Source organism: Bos mutus, chromosome 14, assembly GCF_027580195.1.
Source record: "Bos mutus isolate GX-2022 chromosome 14, NWIPB_WYAK_1.1, whole genome shotgun sequence".
NCBI lineage: Eukaryota > Metazoa > Chordata > Mammalia > Artiodactyla > Bovidae > Bos > Bos mutus.
Window position 1 is genome coordinate 54,364,693 of NC_091630.1, and position 24,810 is coordinate 54,389,502.

The window sequence follows — 24,810 nt, forward strand, 5'->3', positions numbered from 1 at the left end:
CGGAAAAATGCTTTCAGCCAAGTGTGTGTGCTCAGTCACTCAATCATGTCCAGTCTTTATGACCCTTTGGACTGTAGCCTGTCAGGTACCTCTGTTAATGGGATTTTCCAGGCAAGAATACTGGAGTGGGTTGTGAATTCCTACTCTGGGGAAATCTTCCTGACCCAGGAATCAAACCCTTGTCTCCTTCCTTGTAGGCAGATTCTTTACCATTGAGTCACCAGGGAAGCCAAAGCTTTCAACCAAAGTATATATATATTTTTCATTGCTTCATTTAATGTGTGGTGGGTACCATTTTCCGCACTTTACACAGACTAGGTCATTTAATTCTTAGTTCACCCTAAGAGGAAGATGTCACTATTAAGTGCATTTTATAGATAAGAACACTGAGGCATGGTGAGGTAACTTCTCAAAGAGCCAGCTAGAAGTGAGACACAAACCTCAGGAGTGTGTTCCCAGAGTCTTGGCCTTGAGACCTGATGACCTACTCCCTGTCTCCCACAGACCTCCCTCCTTCTTTGGGGAATCCTGCAGAGGCTGGCATTGAATGAGAGTTGTTCAGTTGCTAAGTTGTGTGGAACTCTTTGCGACCCCAGGGACTGTAGCATGCCAGGCTTCCCTGTCCTTCACCATCTTCTGGAGTTTGCTCACTCATATTAATTGAGTTGGTGATGCCATCCAACCATCTCATCCTCTGTCACCTCCTCCTCTTGCCAGCAATCTTTCCCAGGATCAGGGTCTTTTCCAATGAGTTGATTCTTTGCATCAGATGGCCAAAGTATTGGAGCTTCAGTTTCAGCATGAGTCCTTCCAGTGAATATTCAGGGTTGATTTCATTGAGTATCAGCAGCTGTGTGTAGAACAGACATCTGACATTCCACATGACCTCATGCTTCTGATGCTTTCTCAGTGTCTGTGCCCCAAAGGTCACTTGACATATTTGCTCAGTAAGAACAATCTCTAGAATCTTCATTGATCTGAATTCAGCCTCTCCATTTGTGGGAGTTATTGAGCCCAGCATAAAATATGAGTTTATATCATGAACAAAGAAATCCATTTCCGCATTTCCATTTAAATGAGGCTTCTCTCCATGGAAATCAATGGAAACTGAGTGGCTCTGAAGGGCCTGCCTGAGATGTACTAATAGAATCACTGGTCACTCCTTCCACTTACTGTGTTGGAAGCAAGAAACTCCAGGTGGTGCCTATACCCCTGTGGGGAGGGTGGGCTTGAGAGCTAAAGAACATGGACATATCTCAAGGGCTAATGAGCTAGAAAGCTAGTCTTCCTCCAAATTAAGCATACCACAAGTATAGGACTCATGAGTTGTGGTCCTTGTGCAAATTATTTAAATTTCCATGGCCTCAGTTTCCTTATCACAGGGTTGCTGTTTGGATTCTGTTGCATTAACATATGTAAAATGTTTGTAACGATGCCTGACATTAATGTAAAAATGTTTAATAACTATGCTTTGTCTTTGCTGCTGAGTTCCCTAAGTGGATACATAATGGGAAGAGTGATAAAATAGAGGTCATGGCTTAAAATAGATCCACAAGGGGAAAGAGCAGGGATATGGCAGCTTCCAATTCCTTCTCATCCTTCAACACCCTTGTCATATGTCATATTTTCTTAGAAGCCCTTCTCAATTCCTTAGGCAAACTACAGTGCTACTTCTCTTGCAACTTACACACTCTGTTTATTTCACCATCAGAATAGTTGTCAAACTTATCACAACCTGACGAGGCAGGAACTATTACTGTCTCCATCTTCAGATGAGGAAACTGAAGTCAGATGTTAAACAATCTGCTTGAGTTACAGAGTCGGTATGCGGGAGACAGACCTCAAATGGAGCAGAAATACAGTGACTGGGTGACTGACAAGGGCTTAATTTTCAAAACATATAAAGAGCTTAAACAATGCAATAACAAATAAATGCAAACAACCCAACTGAAAAATGGGCAGAAGATATAAATAGACGATTCTTCAAAGAAGGCATGCAGAAGACATGGCCAATAGGCACATGAAAAGATGCTCATCACTGCAAATTGGAGAAATGAAAATCAGAACAACACTAAGGCATCAATTCACACCAGTCAGAATGGCCATCATCAAAAAGTCTACAAAAATAAATGTTGGAGAGAGTGTGGAGAAAAGGCAACCATCCCACACTGTTGGTGGGAATGTAAATTGGTGCAGCCATTATTAATAGTGGTATGGAGGTTTCTCAAAAACCTAAAAATAGAGTTGCCATATGATCCAGCAATGCTACTCCTGGGCATATACTCAGACAAAACTACAATTCAAAAAGATATACATTCCCCTATAGTCATTGCAGCACAATAACCAAGACATTGAAACAACCTAAATTTCCATCACAGATGAGTGAATAGAGGCTGTGATGTATATATTCAATGGAATATTACTCAGCCATTAAAAAGAATGAAATCATGTCATTTATAGCAATATGGATGGACCTAGAGATTATGACACAAATCTTAGTAAGTCAGAAAGAGAAAGACAAAGATCTTATGCTATCACTTATATGTGGGGCCTAAAATATGACACAAAAGCAGACTCACACTGGAGCCTATTATACAGAGTGAAGTAAGCCAGAAAGAAACACACCAATACAGTATACTAACGCATATATATGGAATTTAGAAAGATGGTAACAATAACCTTGTATACGAGACAGCAAAAGAGACACTGATGTATAGAACAGTCTTTTGGACTCTGTGGGAGAGGAAGAGGGTGGGATGATTTGGGAGAATGGCACTGAAACATGTATAATATCGTATATGAAACGAATCGCCAGTCCAGGTTCGATGCAGGATACAGGATGCTTGGGGCTGGTGCACTGGGACAACCCAGAGGGATGGTACGGGGAGGGAGGAGGGAGGAGGGTTCAGGATGGGAAACACGTGTATACCTGTGGTGGATTCATGTTGATATATGGCAAAACCAATACAATATTGTAAAGTTAAAAAAAAAAAAAAAGCAGACTCACATAGAGCACAGACTTGTGGTTTCTCAGAGGGCAGGGTGGGGAGAGAGGGAAGGATTGGGAGCTTGGGATTAGCAGATGCAAACTACAATATATAGAAGGGATAAACAACAAGGTCCTACTGTATATCAAGGTCCTATGGTATATCATTCAATATCCTGTGATAAACCATAATGGAAAAGAGCATGTAGAAGAATATATATCTATGGATAACCGAGTCACTTTGCTGTACAGAAGAAATCAGCACAACATTGTGATCAACTATACTTTGATAAAATTTAAAAAAATAAAATAATTTGTTTTAAAATTAAAAAAAAGAAATTCAAAGTGATTGCTTTTATATAACTCACTGTAGTACACCACCCTAATTAGCTCTTAATCAGAAAAATCCAAGCAGGCATCCAGTTTTCACCATTTCTTGGCCATATGACCTTGAGCAAACTTTAGGTTTTTGACCTGTTAAATGTGAATCATGGTGTCTATTTCTTGGTACTGCTGTGAAAATTAAACGAGATAGCACTTGCCAAAAACCAGTATGAATTAATCAACTGAAGCTTTTATTAGAACTATCTACTATGTCTACATCTGGATCCCAGCTTTGTATCTTCAACACAATGTCCAGCATGTTGTGGGTGCTGATGAACAAATGGTTGGATGAAAGAATGAAACATGAGGGTTTCTCCGGTGGTCCAGTGGTAAAGGATCCGCCTGCCAATGCAGGGGAAATGGCTTCAACCCCTGGTCTGGGAAGATTCCCATACTTAGGGGCAGCTAAGCCCATGCGCCACAGCTACAGAGCCTGAGTGGCCTAGAGCCCGTGCTCCACAAGAGAAGCCACCGTAACGAGAAGCCCGTGCACCACAGCTAGAGAGTAGCCCCTGCTCGCTGCAACTAGAGAGAGCCCATGAACAGCAACTAAGACCTAAGGCAGCCATAAATACATAAATAAAAATTTAAAAAATTTGTTTCAAAGAATGAAATATGAAAGATTAAGTCAGGCTGAGAATATTAAGCTCTGAAATACAATATCACATCAAAGTAATGCTATCTATCAGTTGTTCAGACTATGGATAGTATTATTATTTTAATATAAATATATGCTCTGCTGGACATTTATGGAGGAATGAAGGTAGGAGAAATCATACAAATATAAAAGTTAGACATAGCTATAAACTTTATAAATGGCTATATTGATTGGTTAATATTCCCAGGTACTCAAACAATGTCTGTACAAATGCATATTTTTTCTTCTAATCACAGTATCCATTTGCACTTACATGATCTAGAAGCACCTATTCATTATGTTACTGAAAAATCTACCATCAACTATTCATATTCATAACATTTTTGTTATGACTATTGTTCCTCAAACAAGTACCCTGTCATTTGGCATATCCTGATGGTTCATGTAAATTTAAAGTGGTGTGAATTTTTTTCCTGCATCATTGATCTCACAGGAGAATAAGAACATCCTCCGTCATCTGCCAGGCTAGTGATAGAAGAGGGGGCCCTATGACCCCATCGCTATCATCCGGACGGAAACAGAGGTTTTCCTTTACTACAGCTAATGGTCTCTGTTATGGGACTTTCTTTTCCTTCCTATGCCTCTGTCTATAGAGATAAACCTTTTTTCTTGTTCTTTTCTTCTCTTCTGGGCCCTTGGACCCTTTGCATAGCTTACAGCCAACAAAAGTTTCCTATATTTTCATCATTCTGTTGAATATTTTCTGTTTTAAAAAAAGGAAATATTGACTCTGAGACCATTAGTCCCAAAGTACAATGATAATTACAAGGTCAATAAGGGAGAGAGGTTAAAAGAAGTATGTTTATAAATCCTGTGAGGCCAGATCCATGAATTTTCCCCATTTCTCTTCTCCAGGATGTCTTTCTGTCTTCCTTTAAGTCCTTTGATCCTGGTTCAGAGCCTGGTCACCTAAATGGTATCCTTGGAGATTATTATCTGCTTCCAAATCTAGACTTCTATGTTACATCTGTCTGGATTGTACACAAACACATGTATATTGATTTAGTTAAGACTTCCTTAGGGAGGAAAATGCCATAGTGGTTCTATACACACATTTATTTCGAGGAAGAACTTCCTGATTTTAGGTTGTTTGATAATATCTGAATGCAGTTGTCAATATTAGCACTAGGTTGATATTCTTTTTTCCCCTAAGCATCTTATTTTTATTTATTCATTTACAGAATGAAAGATTCCTTAAATTAAAAGAAAGAGAATAACATAGGGAAAGAAGGAAGGGGAAGATGAGTGTGTTAGCAGATCAAAGACCTCAAGAGTTCAGCAGCAATAATGAGGGAGAGAAGGTGATGAATGGGAGTTCTAGATTAGACATCTGGAGAACTGTTAAAAGCAGACTACCGAAGGGGAGTCAGTTGAGACTCCTTGTCTCCACTGGTTCAGATGGACTGTAGTTTATCCTCAGTTAATATCCAATTATGCTGTTTTCTCTCCCAGCCTCACTTCATCCATGAATTTCTAGATTCAACAGTTAAAAACAAGTTACCTCATTGTGAACATTTTAATTCAATCTTACACAGGGAATAAAATTACAGCTAAATTAATGAACTCAAAATAGGTCACCAACTTAAAACATAAAACTGTGAAATATTTAGTGAAATTAAAGTCACATTTTATGGCAGCACAAAAAAAAATTAAACATAAAAATTGTTCTCTGTACTATGGCCTCCTCTCTCCCCACATTGTGTATATGCATTAGGCATTGACCAGATCTCTGTATTAAAAGGCAGAGACATCACTTTACCAACAAAGGTCCATATAGTCAAAGATATGGTTTTTCCAGTAGTCATATACAGATGTGAGAGTTGCACAGTAAAGAAGGCTGAGCGCTGAAGAATTGATGCTTTCAAATTGTGGTGCTGGAGAAGACTCTTGAGAGTCCCTTGGACAGCAAGGAGATTAAACCAGTTAATCCTAAAGGAAATCAACCCTGCATATTCATTGGAAGGACTGATGCTGAAGCTGAAGCTCCAACACTCTGGCCACCTGATCTGAAGAGCCAACTCATTGGAAAACACTCTAATTCTGGGAAAGATTGAAGGCAGGAGGAGAAGCACAACAAAGGATGAAATGGTTGGATGGCATTTGTTTGAGCAAATTCCGTGAAATAGTGAAGAACCAGAAAGCCTGGAGTGCTGCAGTCCATGGGGTTGCAAAGAGTCAGACACGACTTAGTGACTAAACAACAACAGATGTCTCCCATGGGCAGGAATACTTGCTCAGCCATAACAAGCAACATTCTCCCAGCATCAACAAGACAACTCTTTAAAAGATAACATTCCTTTTGGATCTTGTAAGGGGTCACATAACCCACCATGATAATACAAATTTGGATTGTGTAAACTCAATAATACATTACTTGATGTATAGTCTTCTGTATCAAAAAGCTTATATAACTGTGCTTTTGATAGTAGGCACATTTCTCAGAGCTTTTGGAGATGCTCTTCCTGGGTTATAATCCTCAAATCTGGCTTAAATACAATTTTTCAATTCTTTCTTAGATGTACTGATTAATTTTCATTGACAGTTTGAAAAGAAGATAATCATCAGTATCTAGGGCTAGCAAAGAATTCTTAGACTTGACAGGAAAAGTATTATCCATAAGAAGAAAAAACTGACAAGTTGGATCTCATCAAAATTAAAAACATTTGCTCTGTTACAGAGTGTGTTAAGAGGATGACAAGAAAAATTACATACTGGAAAAAATTTGCAAACCACATATCTCACAAAAGATAGTATCTAGAATTTACAAAAAAGTGTCAGAGCTTAACATCAGAAATTCCAATAAATCCAATCAGAAAATGGGCAAAAGACATGGAGAGATATTTCACCAATGGCAAATAAGCAAATGAGAAGATATTCAGCAGCATTAACTACTAAGGATGTGCAAATTAAAACCACAATGAGATCGCATTATACACCTTCCAGAATGGTTAAAATAAGTAACAGTGACAAGACCAAATGTTAGTGAATATACAGAGAAACTAGATCATTCAAGCATTCATAGTGGGGAGTAAAACGGTACAGCCATGCTACAAAATAGTTTGACAGTTTTACATGAAACTACAGATGTAAATACCAAATGATCCAACAGCTACACACCTGGACATCTATCCCAGAAAGATTTCACATTGAAAGAAATGAAAAGAAGTAAAAACATATTCACAAATACCTGTACACAAAAGTTCATAGCAGCTTCACTCATGATAGCCAAGAATTGGAAACAACCTGGATGTCTGTCATTGTGTGAATGGTTAAACAGACCGGTGCGTCCATATCATGGAATAAATACTCAGCAAGCAAAAAGAATCAACTACTGATACATGTAACAACTTGGATGAATCTCCAGAGAATTATGCTTGATGAAAAGTTATATACTGGGTGATTCCATTTATATAACATTCTTCAAACAAACAAAAAACATGACAAACAAATAAGTGGTTTCTAGACATTAACAAAATCACTCGGAAATCACTGCAGGTGGTGACTGCAGCCATGAAATTAAAAAATACTTACTCCTTGGGAGAAAAGCTATGACCAAACTAGACAGCATATTAAAAAGCAGAGACATTACTTTGCTGACAAAGGTCCATCTAGTCAAGGCTATGGTTTTTCCAGTAGTCATGTATGGATGTGAGAGTTGGACTATAAAGAAAGCTGAGCACTGGAGAATTGATGCTTTTGAACTGTAGTGTTGGTGAAGACTCTTGAGAATCCCTTGGACTGCAAGGAGATACAACCAGTCAATCCGAAAGGAAATCAGTCCTGACTGTTCGTTGGAAGGACTGATGCTGAAGCCGAAACTCCACTACTTTGGCCAGCTGATGCAAAGAACTGACTCATTGGAAAAGACTCTGATCCTGGGAAATACTGAAGGCAGGAGGAGAAGGGGACAACAGAGAATGAGATGGTTTGATGGCCTCACTGACTCGATGGACATGAGTTTGAGCAAGCTCCAGGAGTTGTTGATAGACAGGGAAGCGTGGTGTGCTACAGTCCATGGGGTTGCAGAGAGGTGGACACGACTGAGCGACTGAACCGAGACATTAACAATGGGAGGGAAGCACGTATGTCTGTAAAAGGTGCCATGGGTGATCTTTGGTTATGGAACTACTCTTTATTTTGATTGAACCAATCTTAATATCTTGTTGTGACATTGTACAATAGTTTTGCAAGATGCAACCTCTGGAGGCAACTGGGCAAAGGATATATCAGCTCTTTCTGCATTATTTCTTACAATTCTATTGCATCTACAATTGTCTTAAAAGAAAAAAATAATCAAATGTGGTTTTCAAAGGATATTTATTACATAGTCAAGTGCTCTTATTATAACATGTGAAAAAGCAAAATATGAAAATATTTTAAGTAATGACAAATTTAGAGTATATCTATTTTATATATGTGCTAAGCTGTGTATATACTATGTAAATGTGCCTACACATAAACAAAATCTATATATATGTTGAGCTTAACAAATGGGAATGCTGAAATACAAGTGGTGGAAGGGAGAAAGAGTTGTTTCTTCATTCTAATTCAATACATTTTTAAGTTTTTAAAAAATGTTTATATATTACATTTATAATCAGCAATAACAAAAATAAGCCAGCTTAAGTCGTGGCCACCCATTCAACTCATATTGGGTTGCCCAAAAAGTTCGTTCCAGATTTTTCTATAAGACATTACAGGAAAACCTGAACAAACTTTTTGGGCCAACCCAACACTTGAAAACTTCAGACCTTTTCTAGCAAAGTATCAGAAGAAATGGGAATTTACTGACAATCTGGATCTGATATTAAATAAATTATCCTTTCCTACTCTCCAAACTGATGGCTTTTATAATTAATGGGCTAATTTAACTGCAAATCTTCAAGTCAGTAATATTAATTAAAAAGAAGACATGTAAATGACCTTCCGAAAAGGACTTATCTCTTAATTTGCCCACAAATGAGCACTTGCGATTACTTCTTAATCAATACCAGGAAGCTGGCTAGAATTAATGCCAGGTCTCTGAGTTTCAGCCACTTTTAAGAGCACTCAAGATCACCGCACGCAGACTGTTCAAGGCTGGCCCTATATTATCCTTTAATTTACCTGACCTTTCAGGCAGTGAGTGAATTTAAGGCCTTTATAGGCTTGGCCTGAGTAACTGGCAACTTTCATTACTTTAATCATTGAACAAAAGCTTTGGGAAATGTCAGCCTTTTCTATGCCATTGTTTAATATGTTAATAAGATCATTACTATCTGCCTTTGTTGAGAAGGGGTCTGATACATAAAAAGTGGTAGGAGGCTGGAGGTGGATGGAGATGAATAAAACTTAATTTTTATTTCCAAAAAAATCAGAGTTACTTCCTCACTGTCTTCCTTCTTGCATTAGTTGTAACATAAATGTAGTTGTAGCAGTTCTCTAAGAATCTCTATGTGTGCATGCGTGCTCAAGTCGTGTCTGACTCTTTGCAACCCCATGCACTGTAGCCTAATAAGCTCCTCTGTCCATGGGATTTCTCAGGTAAAAATACTGGAGTGGATTGCCATTTCCTCCTCCAGGGTATTTTCCCAACCCAGGGATTGAACCCACATCTCCTTCACTGGCAGGTGGATTCTTTACCATTGTACTACCTAGGAAGCCCTAAGAATTGATACTAACAGGCAAAATGTATTGGCTTCTTATGTCAGATTTGAGTTGAAAGTCATCACAGAATGTGAAAATCAAATATATTCCAAATGACCCCTGGCATCCCTTACATTGATTGACCACAAAGACTTGCTAATACAATTTGTCTATAACACATCCCTATGAGAAATGGATATTTCCTGACATATCAGTAAACAAAGGAGGTCACAGTCATCAGCAATTGCAGCCGCTTCCTATGATGAGTGCTGAAGAAACTCAGCATGTGAAAACCCATGAAACCAGCCTCAGAACCTGAGGTGCATATCAAAGGAATGATCTCAGTGAGCCCAGACGCTTGCATCTTCTTATACAGAAATGCGCTAAATTCCTTAATTTTGGATATCTGGTTTTCTTTCATTAAAAATCATCTTTTGGCATCCAGACTGCCTGCCCTTTGTTACAAAACTTCTATATAACCTGACTCCTCCTCTCGCCTCTTCGAAGCAGTTCCCTCAGGGTTACTAGAGATGCTGCCTCCTGGACTTAAGTCCTAAAATTCCCACAGAATAAGACATAACTCTCAAGTTTTAGGCTGTGAAAAAATTTTAAGTCCACACCTGCAGTTCTTCCTTTCAGGGCTAGCCTTAGGTTAGTTCACTTGCTTTCTCAAGAATGTTGTTCACTTTTTTTTTTCCCACATCTTAAGCATTTTGTAAGTAGCTTTTGGCAGTAAAGAAACTCTTTGTAGGAGGTCCCTTTGTCTTGTCACTAACCTTGAACCAAACACCTCCACACTCTACTCATTTCAGGTCCTAGCACACTTTTCAAATCTTGATTATACAATACCTTGCCTATTCTGTTGGTTCTTTCCATTGATCAGAGGAGTAGAAATGAGGACTAAGTATTTAATAGATGACCAGAGCTCTTCCTAACTTCCCCTTCAACAATCTCAAAAACAAACTGTGAGTAAGATTGCACCTAAAGGAAGCTCAGGAGCAGTCCACAGGCCTGCGCACAGACTGGACGCAGTGCAGATGGTGACATTCTGATCCCCCATCTCAGTGGTTACCTGGACTTACTTCCTTTCTTCCCTTGAGAACTTTCATGGCCAAACACTGAGTCCACTGTCCTCCCATCCCCACCCCCCCAGATTATCGGCATTCTGATTAAAAGCAGCTTTTCTTTCTACCAACTTTTGCCAGTATTGATTTTTTTTTAAGTGGCAAGCAGCCAGACCTGGTTCGGTAACACTTACCAATTTGTCAGTAGTTAGAAAGACCCTTAAAAACACTGGCATGTATTTTCAATATGTTTTGCCTGTATGTATCAGCTGTTCCAAGCTTGAATCTTTCCCTTCTCCTGAAAATATAAGTGACTCAGTGCAGGAATTGCCAAGTTGAGTTCAGCTAATGTAGGTAAATATTCGCATCTATCTGATGGCAGCACAACAGCTGTCCACTATCATTTTCTCATGAGATCACTGGTTACAGTTTCCTGCCAACTAAGTATAGGGTTTCTCCAAGCTGGAGCCTGAGGTCTAACAAGCAACATTAGAACCAAATCAGAATGTTATTAGGGGCTTCCCAGGTGGCTCAAGTGGTGAAGAATCCACCTGCCAATGCAGGAGACACGGGTTCGATCTCTGGATGGGGAAGATCCCCTAGAGTAGGAAATGCCCACACACTCCGGTATTCTTGCCTGGGAAATCCCATGGACAGAGAAGCCTGGTGGGTTACAGTCCACTGGGTTGCAAAGAGTCAGACACGACTGAGCATGCACACACATTATAGCAACACACACATACAGAATGTTTATTAATTCAACAGCCCTACTGTAAAAAAAAGTGTAGCATATCTATTTTATTGCTTGCCTTTTTTTCTAATGAAGGGAAAAGTGATGCAAAATAAATAAGTGGGAAAAATACTGAATAAAATAAAAATAAATAAGCGGAAAAAATCTAAAAAGACAAGCCACCACAATTAATTCTCCACTGGAAGTGGGGCACTCACAATAATCATGCCTGTTTTCAGAGACAGATGGATGGAACAGTAGCTCTCAACTGGCTCAGTTCTTAGCTACATCCTCCTCACCTTGCTCACAGCTGGGTTGACCGCTCAGGCAGCTTCTGGATTCCAAAAGGTCATTTAAATGCTTCCAAGTCCACCCCTGACTCACACCCTGGCAATGTTCATGGATATGGGTCTGACATTCTATGTTTGACTCTCCTTTTAACCACGAATATAGTGTGTGTTCACAGACTTAACTTCTCAGAGACGTTTTACCCTGGTCTTCAGAATGGGATGAAGGGGACACCAGGCAGGACTAAACTTGGTGACATGGCTGGAGCTGTTGTCTATTGCAAAGGTTCCTTGGCAGGCATGAGGATGAGGCTAATCAATGAGTTATGGGCTTCCCTGGTGACTCAGAAGGAAAAGAATCTGCCTGCAATGCAGGAGACCCAGGTTCGACCCGTGCATTGGGAAGATCCTCTGGAGAAGGGAAAGGCAACCCATTCCAGTATTCTTGCCTGGAGAATCCCATGGACAGAGGAGTCCAAGGGGGTGGGCTACAGTCCATGGGGTCGCAAAGAGTCAGACACAACTGAAGCTACTTAACACACACAGTCTGGTGTCAGCTCTTTGGACAGAGTTTTGTTTCTTCATAAATTTCCCATGTCTCAGGCTTTCAGGCTGCTGCAATAGGAACACTCCTCAGTGGTGGAGAAGGAAGGTGTGAATACAGTAACATGTTTGGCCCAGTTTTTCTTTGTTTTCTTCCATTTTGTGATTCTTTTATACACCAGAAGAAACTGTGAACAATGGATGTGATCTTAGTCTTGGAGATGGCAGCCTGGGATTAAAAACTATATTTGCCAGACATCAGTTGTCTGACCAGGAATAAATTATTTATCTTCTCTAAACCTTGCATTTTCTTATCAATTAAGGGGAAAGACCACTTCCTTTGGAAGACTGATGGCAGGGTGAAATGAGCACCCTCTGGGAACTTGCCTGGTAACACAGAAAACCCTCAAATCCTTGCTTCCTTTGTTTCTTTCCCCTGGTTTCTGCCCTCTGTACTGTCTTTCTCATTCTGGATGAACCCTAGCACCTAGTGTCAGGGTCCTTCGAAAGTTCTTTTCTCAGTGGGATAGTAATTAAAAAGTGTGATATATAATAAAAAATATATACTTGGTATTTGTCAGTTCCTGGAACAGAGATTCTAAAACCTTTGGAATTTCCTGAGATAAGAGTGTCTTTTGTTGTTCACAAGGAGCCCCTTTCCATCTTACCCGAGTTTATGTTAAAGAGGTGACTCTTAGGAGACAAAAGTCCTAGATAGCTTCGGGGAGAGAGCTGGTTGCTGAAGGAAGCAACCACACAATTAGAAGGTTGGAACTTTCAATCCCACTCTCTCTGTGTGCATGCTAAATCACTTCAGTTGTGTATAACTCTTTGAGACCCCGTGGACTGCAGCACGCCAGGCTTCCCTATCCTTCACCATCTCCTGGAGTTTGCTCAAACTCACATCCATTGAGCCAGTGATGCCATCCAACCATCTCATCCTCTGTCGCCACCTTCTCCTCCTACCCTCCATCTTTCTCAGCATCAGGGTCTTTTCAATGAGTTGACTCTTTGAATCATGTGGCCCAAGTATTGGAGCTTCAGCTTCAGCATCACTTCTCCCAAAGAATATTCAGAGCTGGTTTTCTTTAGGACTGACTGGTATGATCTCCTTGCTGTCTAAGGGACTCTCAAGAGTCTTCTCCACCACCACAGTTCAAAAGCACCAATTTTTCGGCACTAAGCTTTCACTATGGCCCAACTCTCACCTCTATACATGACTACTGGAAAAACCATAGCTTTAACAAGATGGACCTTTGTCGGCAAAGTGATGTCTCTGCTGTTTAATATGGTGTCTTGATTTGTCATAGCTTTTCTTCCAAGAAGCAAGCATCTTTAATTTCATGGCTGCAGTCACCGTCCACAGTGATTCTGGAGCCAAAGAAAATAAAGTCTGTCACGGTTTCCATTTTTTCCCCATCTAAATTGGACTTAAAAGCATGCTCTGGGAGCAGAACTCCTTTGTATGCAGGGGACATACTGTACTGTCTCCTCTGCCACTGCCACGACCCTAATCCAAGCCACCCTTATTTCTTCCCTAGATCACCAGAATCGTCTGTCTATGGGTCCTCTTGCTTCTATTCTTGTTTCCTACGTGACAGCCACACCAAGGTTGATCCTGTCATTCTCCTTCGCTCCAACTTCTATTGGGCTCCCATTACATTGAGGATAGATCCAGATTCTTACCATGGCCCATGAAGTTCCTACAGGATCTCACCCCTACTTAGCTCTCCACACTCACAGCATGTTGGGGACATAGCACAGCATCCCTGCTGTTTCTGGTACACACTGAGCATCGTTCTATGTCGGGGATCTGGCATTTTCCTGTATCTTGGCATGGCTTGCTCCTGTCTGCCACTTGGGCCTCTAAACTCCATCTTCCCATGAAGTCACCCTCTATTCCCTTATTCTGCCTTTTTTTTTCTCTTGATAGCACTTAACACAGGATATCACATCATGAATTTATTTGGTTATATATTACGTCTCTTTCACTACAATAAAAGCTCCATGAGAGCAGGTCCTTTTCATCTCCCAGTTGTATTCTCAGCACCTACAATAAAACCTGGCACAGAGAAGATGCTCAATGAATTTGTTGCATTAAAATGTCTGACTCCAATGCTGAGAAAAGAAAATACTTAATACAATTGGAACTTCTTTTAAAGAAGATTCCTTAAAAAGATTATCTCTTGAAAAACATGTAGAAAATGAACATTTTTCAGTAAGCATTATGTCTCTGGCACATTTACACCAGCATTATTTCCTGCCTTACATGACTGACAAAGTGTTTTGATGACTGCTGTCATGTTTTGTAAAACCCCTTTAGGTACTTGAAGGAAAATACAAAATAAATGCAAAGTAATAATAAACCACCTCTCTGTTTGGTATTCATAATAATGTACATGAGGCTTTTGATGATTTAGTGAAAAATAAAGTAGGGGGTTTCTAAAGGTAAAGGGATAGATCAAGTCCAAATCATTACAGTCTGATCCAGGTGGCAAGGGGCCTTGGTGAGTAAACCCATCTTGATTGAAACCTTGGAAATTCATGTCCTGATGATGTCTTTCAACAACGGTGATAGCCTTCTAGATTCAAGGCATTCTGTTAGCTGCTACCATTATTATACTCCAATCTAATCTTTAGTCAAACAGATAAAACCTTGATTTTATTGTCTACAACACAGCTATCTCTTAATAAGCCAATATTTTCCCCCTTCTGAAAGTATATATATATATATGGACAGAGGAGTCTAGCAGGCTATGAAGACTGCAAACCATGGGTTGCAAAGAGTTGGACACGACTGCAGCACACACACACACACCCCCCCTCACACACACATCACACTAAAATACTATAGACAAAGAATGAACAAGGAAACCGTGTGATTTAAATAGTCACCCAAAGCCAAGACAGTGTAATTAAAAGCTTACATGTGTTTGCCAGGAGTGTTTTTCTATTGCCTTATGTGTCAAGACAGTAGGTCTGCCGAGCCAAGGAAGAGCTGTGTTGGTCTTTAATGTAATATTTTAGAAGTTGCCCATTCATGTGAACTTTAATCTTATTGATTTTTTTAAATTAAGAAAAAAGCTCTCTGGGTAAAGACAGAGTTGTGGCTTAATATTAATATTCGTTGTTGTTCAGTCGCTCAGTTGTGTCCAACTCACTGCAACCCCATGGACTACAGCATACCAGGCTTCCCTGTCCTTTATCACCTCCCAGAATTTGCTCAAACTCATGTCTATTGAGTGGATGATATCATCCAACCATCTCATCCTCTGTTGCCCCCTTCTCCTCCAGCCCTCAATCTTTGCCAGCATCAGGGTCTTTCCAATGAGTCGAAATGATAAATTTCTAGAATTCTATATTTTGCTTTTAATATCTGATATGGGAGATAAAAATTAGTTTATCAAAAGGTCATCTTGTTTTCTCCTCTTGAGGAAAACATGGGGGAAATGATTAAAGAAAACACAAAGGCTTCCATTAATTTGTAAAGAAGTTTATAAATCTCATCAGAGGGGCAAATAGAGAAAAAGTTTAAGGCAGAGGAAAGAAGGTATTTGTCTTAGTTTTCACATTGATTTCATTACTAACAATGACACACATAAAGACTCAACTTGTCTCTTGTCTGGTAAACTAAACTCATTTAAAATATATAGTTACTATTGGCATCTACAATTTCAAAAGAAGAATTATGATTACAGCCCTGATTTGCAACATTTAAGCCTGCTAGGAATTCTTGGAGAAGTTGATAACATAAACACTGGGAATAAATTTAAAAGTATAACAAAAGTCCATTTTTTGGGGTAGAGTTCCAAAAATGATCAATCCTAGGCTATACTTTGTCATATTTCAATTATGAGATGCTATACTTGATGCATATTCTTCCTATAGAAGTCACCCCCAGGATACTTTATGGTATCAAATTCCACCAAGTGCTAAGGCTTCCTTCATTTTACTTTTTTACAAATTCAAATATGAAGAAATCATTACTGAGTCAATCCCAAAAGGGAAAAGAAGTGGAAAGAAATTACACTAATAAAAATGGGATTTCCCTTTAATCACCTTCTTATGAAGAAGAGCAAAGTAAACTTCCAATGCAGGATGAAAGTGATCACACCCCCGAGATGGCACAGGACTAAAGAAATATATGGCCAATGACTTCCTCCTATGAGAAACAAAGACCATCACCATGCTCTCTCAGGGACAAGTGCATTAGAGCACCGAGTGATGCAAAGATGCTTAATGGTCCCAGGGCAGGTGCATCGCCCTTTCTGACAGTGCTCATTTGCATATGCACATTTAATTCCAGCAGGAGGTGTGCATTCAGGGGTCCCTCAGGGCAGAAATACAGACACTCTCAGGTAAAATCAGTTCTTCATAAACTTTATAAGCTCATTCCAAAACTCCAGTTGTCAGTGAACAGCTTTCCAGATTGACATCTTAAATCAAGAAAATGTCACACATGTACAGTAACCGGCCTAATCTTTTCTGTAAATTGCTGCCTGTGGTTTTCAAAAACATAGTAAATTGCTGGCAATTGACAATGTGTCTCCCTGCATGGCTAACTTCACTTCTGCACAGTTAACAAATCAGTCTTAAATTATTCATCAGATCACCCAATGTCTAGGCTCTTCTGACTGCCATTGATTTCAGGGACCAGTAGCCTGCATGCCTTTTATACTAAAGTGAAATGCACACAATGTTCTGGGCATATAAAATTAATTGCATGTAGGAAATAACAACTATCCTCTGTCTCAGGATCTCACTTAAGGGTGAGGGCAGCTTACTACACAATCAGTGCTGCTGCTGTTCTCTGCTGCCTCGAAGCAGGACAGAGCCTTGTCGTACACTAATACTTAAAATAGCCTTAATGACCCTGATAATTCAAATACATGGAGGAAGTGTTTTCTCTATTAATTCTACAATTAAGGACAAGTGCAAAGTGACGAACTATATGTACAAGCTAAAATACAGATGGTCCATGCAGAAAGGATGCCATCAAACCATTGCATTTTTGTTCTAGAAAAAGGGTCAAATCAACTCTCCAGACATCTTGACAAATTGAATTTTGGTTGCTAAAATGAGTGTGGGGATAGAGTGCTTGTTCTTTAACTCAGTGCCATTTTTCTTTTGGCAGCACACAGAGGATTTTGCTGGAAGCATGTTTGTCCTTCTTTGAAATACTTTTTGAATCACTGACTGGCTCTAAGTTAAACAGTGCAGTTGTGCAAGGAAATAGCCTCATATTTGAGGATCATATTTGTCTATTTAGGGCTTCCCTGATGGCTCAGCGGGCAAAGAATCTACCAGCAATGCAGGAGACACAGGAGACTCTTGTTTGATCCCTGGGTCAGGAAGATCCCCTCGAGTAGGAAATGGCAACCCACTCCAGTATTCTTGTCTGGAGAATCCCATGGATTGAGGAGCCTGGTGGGCTACAGTCTAAAGGGCCAAAAAGAACCCAGTACAACTAAGAAGCTAAACACGCAGTACGTATGCTACAGTCTGTGAATCATTCATTCATTTTGTCTGTTGATGTTCAGGAAAATTAACTCCAGACCATCTCAAAAGGATATCTAGCATTCTGGTATTTTCTCCCAGCTGTGCCTAAACAGATCATTTTCAGGCCACTGGTAATCAAGTATAACCCGAAAGCTCCCTTGTGGTCCTTACATGACCACCTTCTAAGGGTAGTGACCTTGGCTCTGATTCATGTAACCCTATGGAGTTCTCTCTCCAATATATGCTGGGCCAGAGGAGAGTCTGGGAAAAGAGTACAGGATGGAGGTGGGTGGACTGACAAAATTCATTATAGGAAGTTGAAAACAAATAGCAGCTCAAAGCACTTTTCTCTCCAATGGTAAATCAGTAACAGCATTTGTGTCTATGAAGGTCAGCATGGTATTTGTTCTTTCCTGAGGGTGTACAATCCTCATCCCATCTTCCTTAGGAAACCTTACCTGATCCTGGTGATACTGTGTTGCTTGTTCTATGGTATAAGAGTCCTTTTCAATTCATTATCCTAATACTGGTTACATTCTCTTGCTATTACTTATTTAATGTCTGTCTTTCCTCTGGTAAGAACATTTTATGAGGCAGAAATAGGATGGAGCCCTAGTGCCTGGCACAGTGCTTTGGACCAAGTAAATGCTTGCTTAGTAAAAAGTGGCTTAAACACATTTTCTAATCTGAAAGAAGTCTGTGTGGGAAATTCAGGGCTAACATAAAATCTCCATGGAGTTAGTGTCCCAGGCTCCTTTTTTCTTTGTACTCAATTATTCTCATGCATGGCTGATATCCCTAAGGTTACCTCATGGTCTAAGATGGCTGGCACCTCTCTGGTAGCAGCATATGGGCCTCAAAGAAGTTTATGTCCTAATTCTCAGAGCCTGTGAGTATGGTACCTGATATAATTGACGTGGGGCTTCCCTGGTGACTCAGACAGTAAAGAATCTGCTTGCAATGCAGGAGACCCGAGTTTGATCTCTGGGTTGGGAAGATCCTCTGGAGGAGGAAATGGCAACCCACTCCAGTATTCTTGCCTGGAGAATCCCATGGACAGAGGAACCTTGTGGACTACAGTCCAAAGGATCGCATAGAGTCGGACGCAACTGAAGCGACTTAGCATGTATGCAGGGAAGAATTAGCCAGTGTGGAGACCGTGACATCAGCAGTGGCCGTTACCAGGGACTGGAATAGACTAAGCCGGGCATGAGGTCAGGATCTCTGCAAACTTCACCATCAGCTCAGGGTTGGCTATAGAAGCTGACTACGTCCTCTCTTTTCTCCCTGAGGAGTGGAGTCAAGGGAAGGGAAGAGAGAGAGGTGACCAAGGCCTTAGGCATGTCAGCTTTACTGAGTGGAGAACAGATTTGACCCAGACAGGAGACTAATTTTCCATGACCATACTTGTACACAGAATCTGTTACCCAACGTAATAAGCAATGGGAATAGGGTAAGAGACAGAACAGTTGGGAGATGGTTTATTCAAAGAAGCACAGCCATTTCATGACTATAATCCACTGAGCTGAGATAATAGCCCAGTTATTCAATTATATTTGCACAGGCTTTGTTCAGTAACTCTTACTCTGCAGCAATAAACAGAGCCGCTCTTGATCAAATAATATATCCATCTGTTCTTTTGACAAAAATATTTGAACTTCTACAGAAGGGTACAAGGTTATCACACAAACTTGTGATTACAAACTCCAAACACCGCCCAGGCTGCAGCAATTACTTAGTTATTGCGGTTTCTATACATCATTGGACTATAACATAGCAGCAAATTGGATTTTTTGAGCAAAGGGTTTCAAAATGTTTGTATTTGATGAAATCTATGAAAATATAATACTGAGTTTAGACGTGCTTATAATTTTCTTTACAGTGGAAAAGAAGCTATGGGGGAAACAATTATCTTACCACACAAAGAATACCAAAGATGTTATTTTCAGAAGTTATGTTTATTTAGACCCAGACCAAGGGAAAAAGTATAGTTTAAGTCCGTTGGAATACGAAATGCATAACTATATTTACACCGCCTTGCTACTTTTTAAAAAAATATAAAATAATTGCATCACTTAGGGAAAGGACTGTATAGGAAACAAAAACAAACATTTGCAAGTTTTGGGGCTTCATTTTGATTTAATGCCCAGAATCAGATTGTGATGGTTCTTCCTTTATACATTTTTAATAACTGGATAGATGTTCACCGCCACCTCAGTTGTCCCTTTCTGCATCAATATTATAAAAATATTCTTTCAGGACATCATGATAAGTATATACCAATATATTAGTTCAGAACTGAAATAGTTTGTTATTCTAGTAAACTGAAAGTTTATGCATTTTTCAAAGATTCTTATTGGTATAGATATGCTATTCATCTCATGAAACAGTAAAATATCATTCTTACAGTTTCAAATGTAGGTATACATTTGCCATGGTTCTTGGATGCTATTCCTATATCATTTGCTGATATAATATTATTCTCAAATAAAGATACTTTGTATCCTAGCTTCAGTCCTCCATAAACATCACATTTCAAGATTCTTTTTGAAAAATGTTCAAGGAGGAAGAAATTCAAAGGAAAGGATAAATGCAAGTTTAATACTCATTACTAGATTCAATAAGTTGTATTTATTTAAAGAAAGATATATACTACGTCTTTAGGGGCTTCCCAGCTGTCTCAGTGGTAAAGAATCTATCTGCCAATGCAGGAGATGCAAGTTTGATCCCTGGGTTGGGAAGATCCCCTGGAGGAGGACATGGCAACCCATTCCAGTATTCTTGCCTGGGAAATTCTATGGACAGAGGATTCCATCAGGATACAGTCCGTGGGGTGGCAAAGAGTCAGACATGACTGAGTGACTGAGCATGCACGCACATATTCTACGTATCACTGATTTTGTTTGAAACTGCCCACAGAAAAAGAATTCTTTAGAGACATAAAAATATTTAGAATGCTTATTAAAAATAATGGAGGGGCTGTATGCAGCTGAAGGGGAGAGACAGTTTTGTTTCCTATGCAATAACTGGTACATGGAACTCTGAATTGTCTAAAAGTTTCCTACTTGAATGTGCCTGACCAAACCAAAGTTAGTGGAAGAATTCATCCTTGAAGGAAAGGGAATCTTGATGAAGAGAGAGATTTTTCTCAGTAAGTATAGAGGAACAATTCAGGCTGGGTAATAAGAATGAACCTTGAAAAAGAAGGATGATGTCATTGACCCTGCCAGACTGCTCCGGTGAAATACTCGACTGAAGAATCTCACGAGAGAAGAGAACCCTTATGAGTGAATGGTGACGATTTAAGTCAAAAGAGGACAAGAAAGTGCTATTATTGCCATTTGGAGAAATGGCTTAAATTTCTTTAAGAATCAAAATATCCACAAATCAGGTACTATGGAAAACAAGCAGCCGTTAAGACAGGATAGACAGGATACAGAGAAACAAATGTAGGTAGTTTTCCTTTTATGCGAAGGCAACGTGAACACAGGTACAGAGGAGGTGTCAGGGAGGGTTCACCTGTCTCCCTTTCGGGCTTCTTCCTAAGGTTTAGGAGACTCTTGGTCAAAGCTCATAGTTAATAAAAGTCTTCAGAGAATTTCTTCATATTCTTTTTTTTAAGACTCCCTTCCCGGAACGGAGCTCCGTCCCTCCCTCTTTTGTCTCTTTTTTGTCTTTTATATTTTTTCCTACCTCCTTTCGAAGACAATGGGTTGCTTTTCTGGGTGCCTGATGTCCTCTGCCAGCATTCAGAAGTTGTTTTGTGGAATTTACTTGGAGTTTAAATGGTCTTTTGATGAATTTGTGGGGGCGAAAGTGTTCTCCCCGTCCTATTCCTCTGCCATCTTAGCTCCTCCTCCATTCACATTCGTTTTTCACATCTAGATTATGCTCATGCACCGTAGCACACAGTCAGAATTCTAGGAAAATGTAACACACTGAAAATTCTCTAGGATCAGTAATGAGTAAATTACATACATTTTTCAGGAAATGACAGTTAGAAGAAATACTAACCTAAAGTTTCTATAATTTGGAGTAATCGAAAAGATGCCTTAAGGCATCAGTTTAATTTTGGAGGGATTAAAAACAAATACAACAAATATAACTTATCTTTCAGTATCTTTAAATGTAACAAATGAGTTGGGTTTTCATATTTGCATTCTGAATGGATGCCTAGGAAGAAAAAAATGATTTCAAGTCTGCTTCCAAAGAAGCAGCAATAACTTATTAATTGTACCCTTGGTGATCTTAAAGTACAGCATGAAAAACTGCCTTGGAGACTCCAAAGACGCATAAAGTTCCTCCCAGGGGGAGCAGGAGAGACAGCAGCAGAATCTAGCTACAGAAGTATTTCAAAAATGCTATTTACATGTTGAAGGAAAGGGTTTAATTAATCGTATTACAGCTGCGAAGTTAATATGCAGATCTGGGGTCCTAGCACAAGGGACTGTTACATACTTTTTAAACAAGTCACTCAATCCTACATATTCCTCTTTTACAGCTCTTGCATAGTAATAAATATATGTCCCACAGGTTTGCAGAATGAGGATCGAGATGTCTGTTAATTTTTCACTAATAAGAAAGATGATGATGCTGATGGCAATTATAAGAACCACTTTTTACTGAAACCTCACAATATTCCAAGATCCTTTCTAAGTTCTTTGTATGAATTACAAACAATTTCAACAACCTGGCATGCTGTAGCCCATGGGGTCGCAAAGAGTCAGACACGACCTAGCGACTAAACAACAACAGTAAAATTAATGCTGTGGTTTTTCCTCATTTTGCAGAAAAGGAAACTGAGATTCCAGTAGATTATGAAAGTACAGGCACTTTTGGTCACCTACCCATAGTCATCCCCAATCTCACCATATAGGCACACATTTCCTAAAACAGCACATCCATTTCCTTCAAGTTCTAGAATTCAGGGAGAATGTCCAGGGAGATCCTCAGGACACAGGGACAAAAGCATGATGCCAAGCAAAAGCAAAATCTGAAGGTTGTGATCAAGAGTCTCCATAAGAGGCCAGAGGTATGATCACTCATGGTCAGCGAGTACATTATTAGTTTACAAGAATGGTTCAGTAGTGCCTGTCATTGGAATAACACCCAAATCCATAAAGATGTTGTGGAAATTAAGCTGAATCTGGTGTTTGGAGAAAGATTCACCATTTTACAATGGACATTCTGGGCAAAAATCAAAGTAGAGTGAGGCTTTTATTAATCTATCCAAGTATATAATTCCAAGAAATGACTTCATGAACTAGAAGGAGAGGGAGGACTCTGGAGAGTATATAAAGTATATAAAGACGCACATGTGAACAAGGATTATTTTATGAAATAGGGTACCACCTGGGAAAATGGCAGAGGTTCCTGGGTTTATCAAGGGTCCTTAATGCTGCTCTAGTTTTCAGAATAGATTCCCGACAGACTGGAATTGAGATTCACCTGTGGCTAGCCAGGGAGCAATTCCCAGGCTTGGAAACAGGAAACAGAAAGAGATCAACAGAAAACCTTTAGGCCTTTTGGAATCGTCTGTCTTTTTAATGATCTAGAATACTTGGTGGCCTGCTTAATGGCATCTGCATGGGTCATAAAATGAATAACTGGGACCTTATACCCACATTTTAAACTCTGAACCCAAAGAAATGAGGGGCAAAAAATCCTTGATGTTTTTCAAGGATTCACATTGAAATTCATGTGAAATTCACATTCACATCATTCACATCAATGTTAGAAAGCCAGTTACAAGAAACAGTTCACAAAGGTCATCTTGGGCAGTAGAGCAAAATCAACTTTTGTGGGACAAATCACTGATACTATAATTTTAATTAAAAAATTTTTTTTAAAAATCACATCACATTTGAAGCTTACCTGAGTTTCTACTTGGTAACAATGCTAAACACCAAACAAACACTGATTACTATCATTATTGGTGATGCTGGTCCTGTTTTTATATTTCACAGAGACTTTCGGGATTCAGCGATTTGCCTAAGGGCCCATGGTTTATAAGTGCTACAGACAAGATTTGAATGAAAGGCTTATGATTTGAAATTTAGTCTTTTTCAACACACTATGATGCCAAATCCATAGAACAAATTTCCTCTGGTCTAATTTATTCCAAACCAGTTGACAGAGAAGAAAATAAAAGATGATTTCCATCCAGTGAAATAAAAACATGATTTAAACTGACCATTCAAATCAAGAAACAGAAAATGTTATGGGTTGAAAAATGCTATGCTTAACTTATTATTCACAATTATTTTATTCACAATATTTGCATTTTTAAATTACTTTATAATCTGCATGTTACAGATGATAACTGAGCACTGATTTAAGTCCTTTTTTCTGTCTTAGAAATTAGTGGTGAAATGCAATTAATAGCACAAATACTAAAGGTAGATGTTGGTGCATTTCTATGTAATTCAGTTTTAGGAATGTCATTTTTGGTTCCTGAATACATTTGCCAATGTAAGAAAATGATGACAAGTTCTAATTATAAAATTATTATAGTGTGGAACAATCAACTCTGAAGGTTCTAGAGAAAACCCTTCAGGGATCTTTGCTCTTAGCTACATCAAAAATTCTTTATTACCCTATGGACTTCAATGGAGCCTAACGATTCTAAAAGTCTCTGTGCTGGTCAAGGCAAATGTTTCTAAGATCTAAACCACAAATGCTACTTAAAGAAAATCTGACATTATTATGCAACAATAGAATAAGCTGGCACAAAGATAGTTGAAGACAAGAAACCTAGAAAAATAGGTTAAAACTTTCTTATTTTTTTTGTAATTATACTGTTAAGTTTCTTCTCTACGATTTCAAATGACAACTGCAATGAGAAAAATACTTAAGAAACATAATGAGAAATTTAACCTAAGGTGCTATTCCATTTGGGTGGTAATCAAAAGATAGTTCTGCAAGAGTCATAATGAAAATTGTGTGTTTTGCTGACACGAGTTCTAGACAGACAGAAATAACATTTGTATCATGATGCATAAAGACAACTCTGATCAGGATTCACAGAGGAGTCA

General features: G+C 39.2%; 1 protein-coding gene across 2 annotated transcripts in view; it reads right to left on the bottom strand.

Annotated features, from left to right (window-relative positions):
• NKAIN3 (sodium/potassium transporting ATPase interacting 3) overlaps positions 1 to 24,810 on the bottom strand; it is a 564,286-nt gene that overhangs the window by 245,960 nt on the left and 293,516 nt on the right. The window lies entirely within an intron of this gene.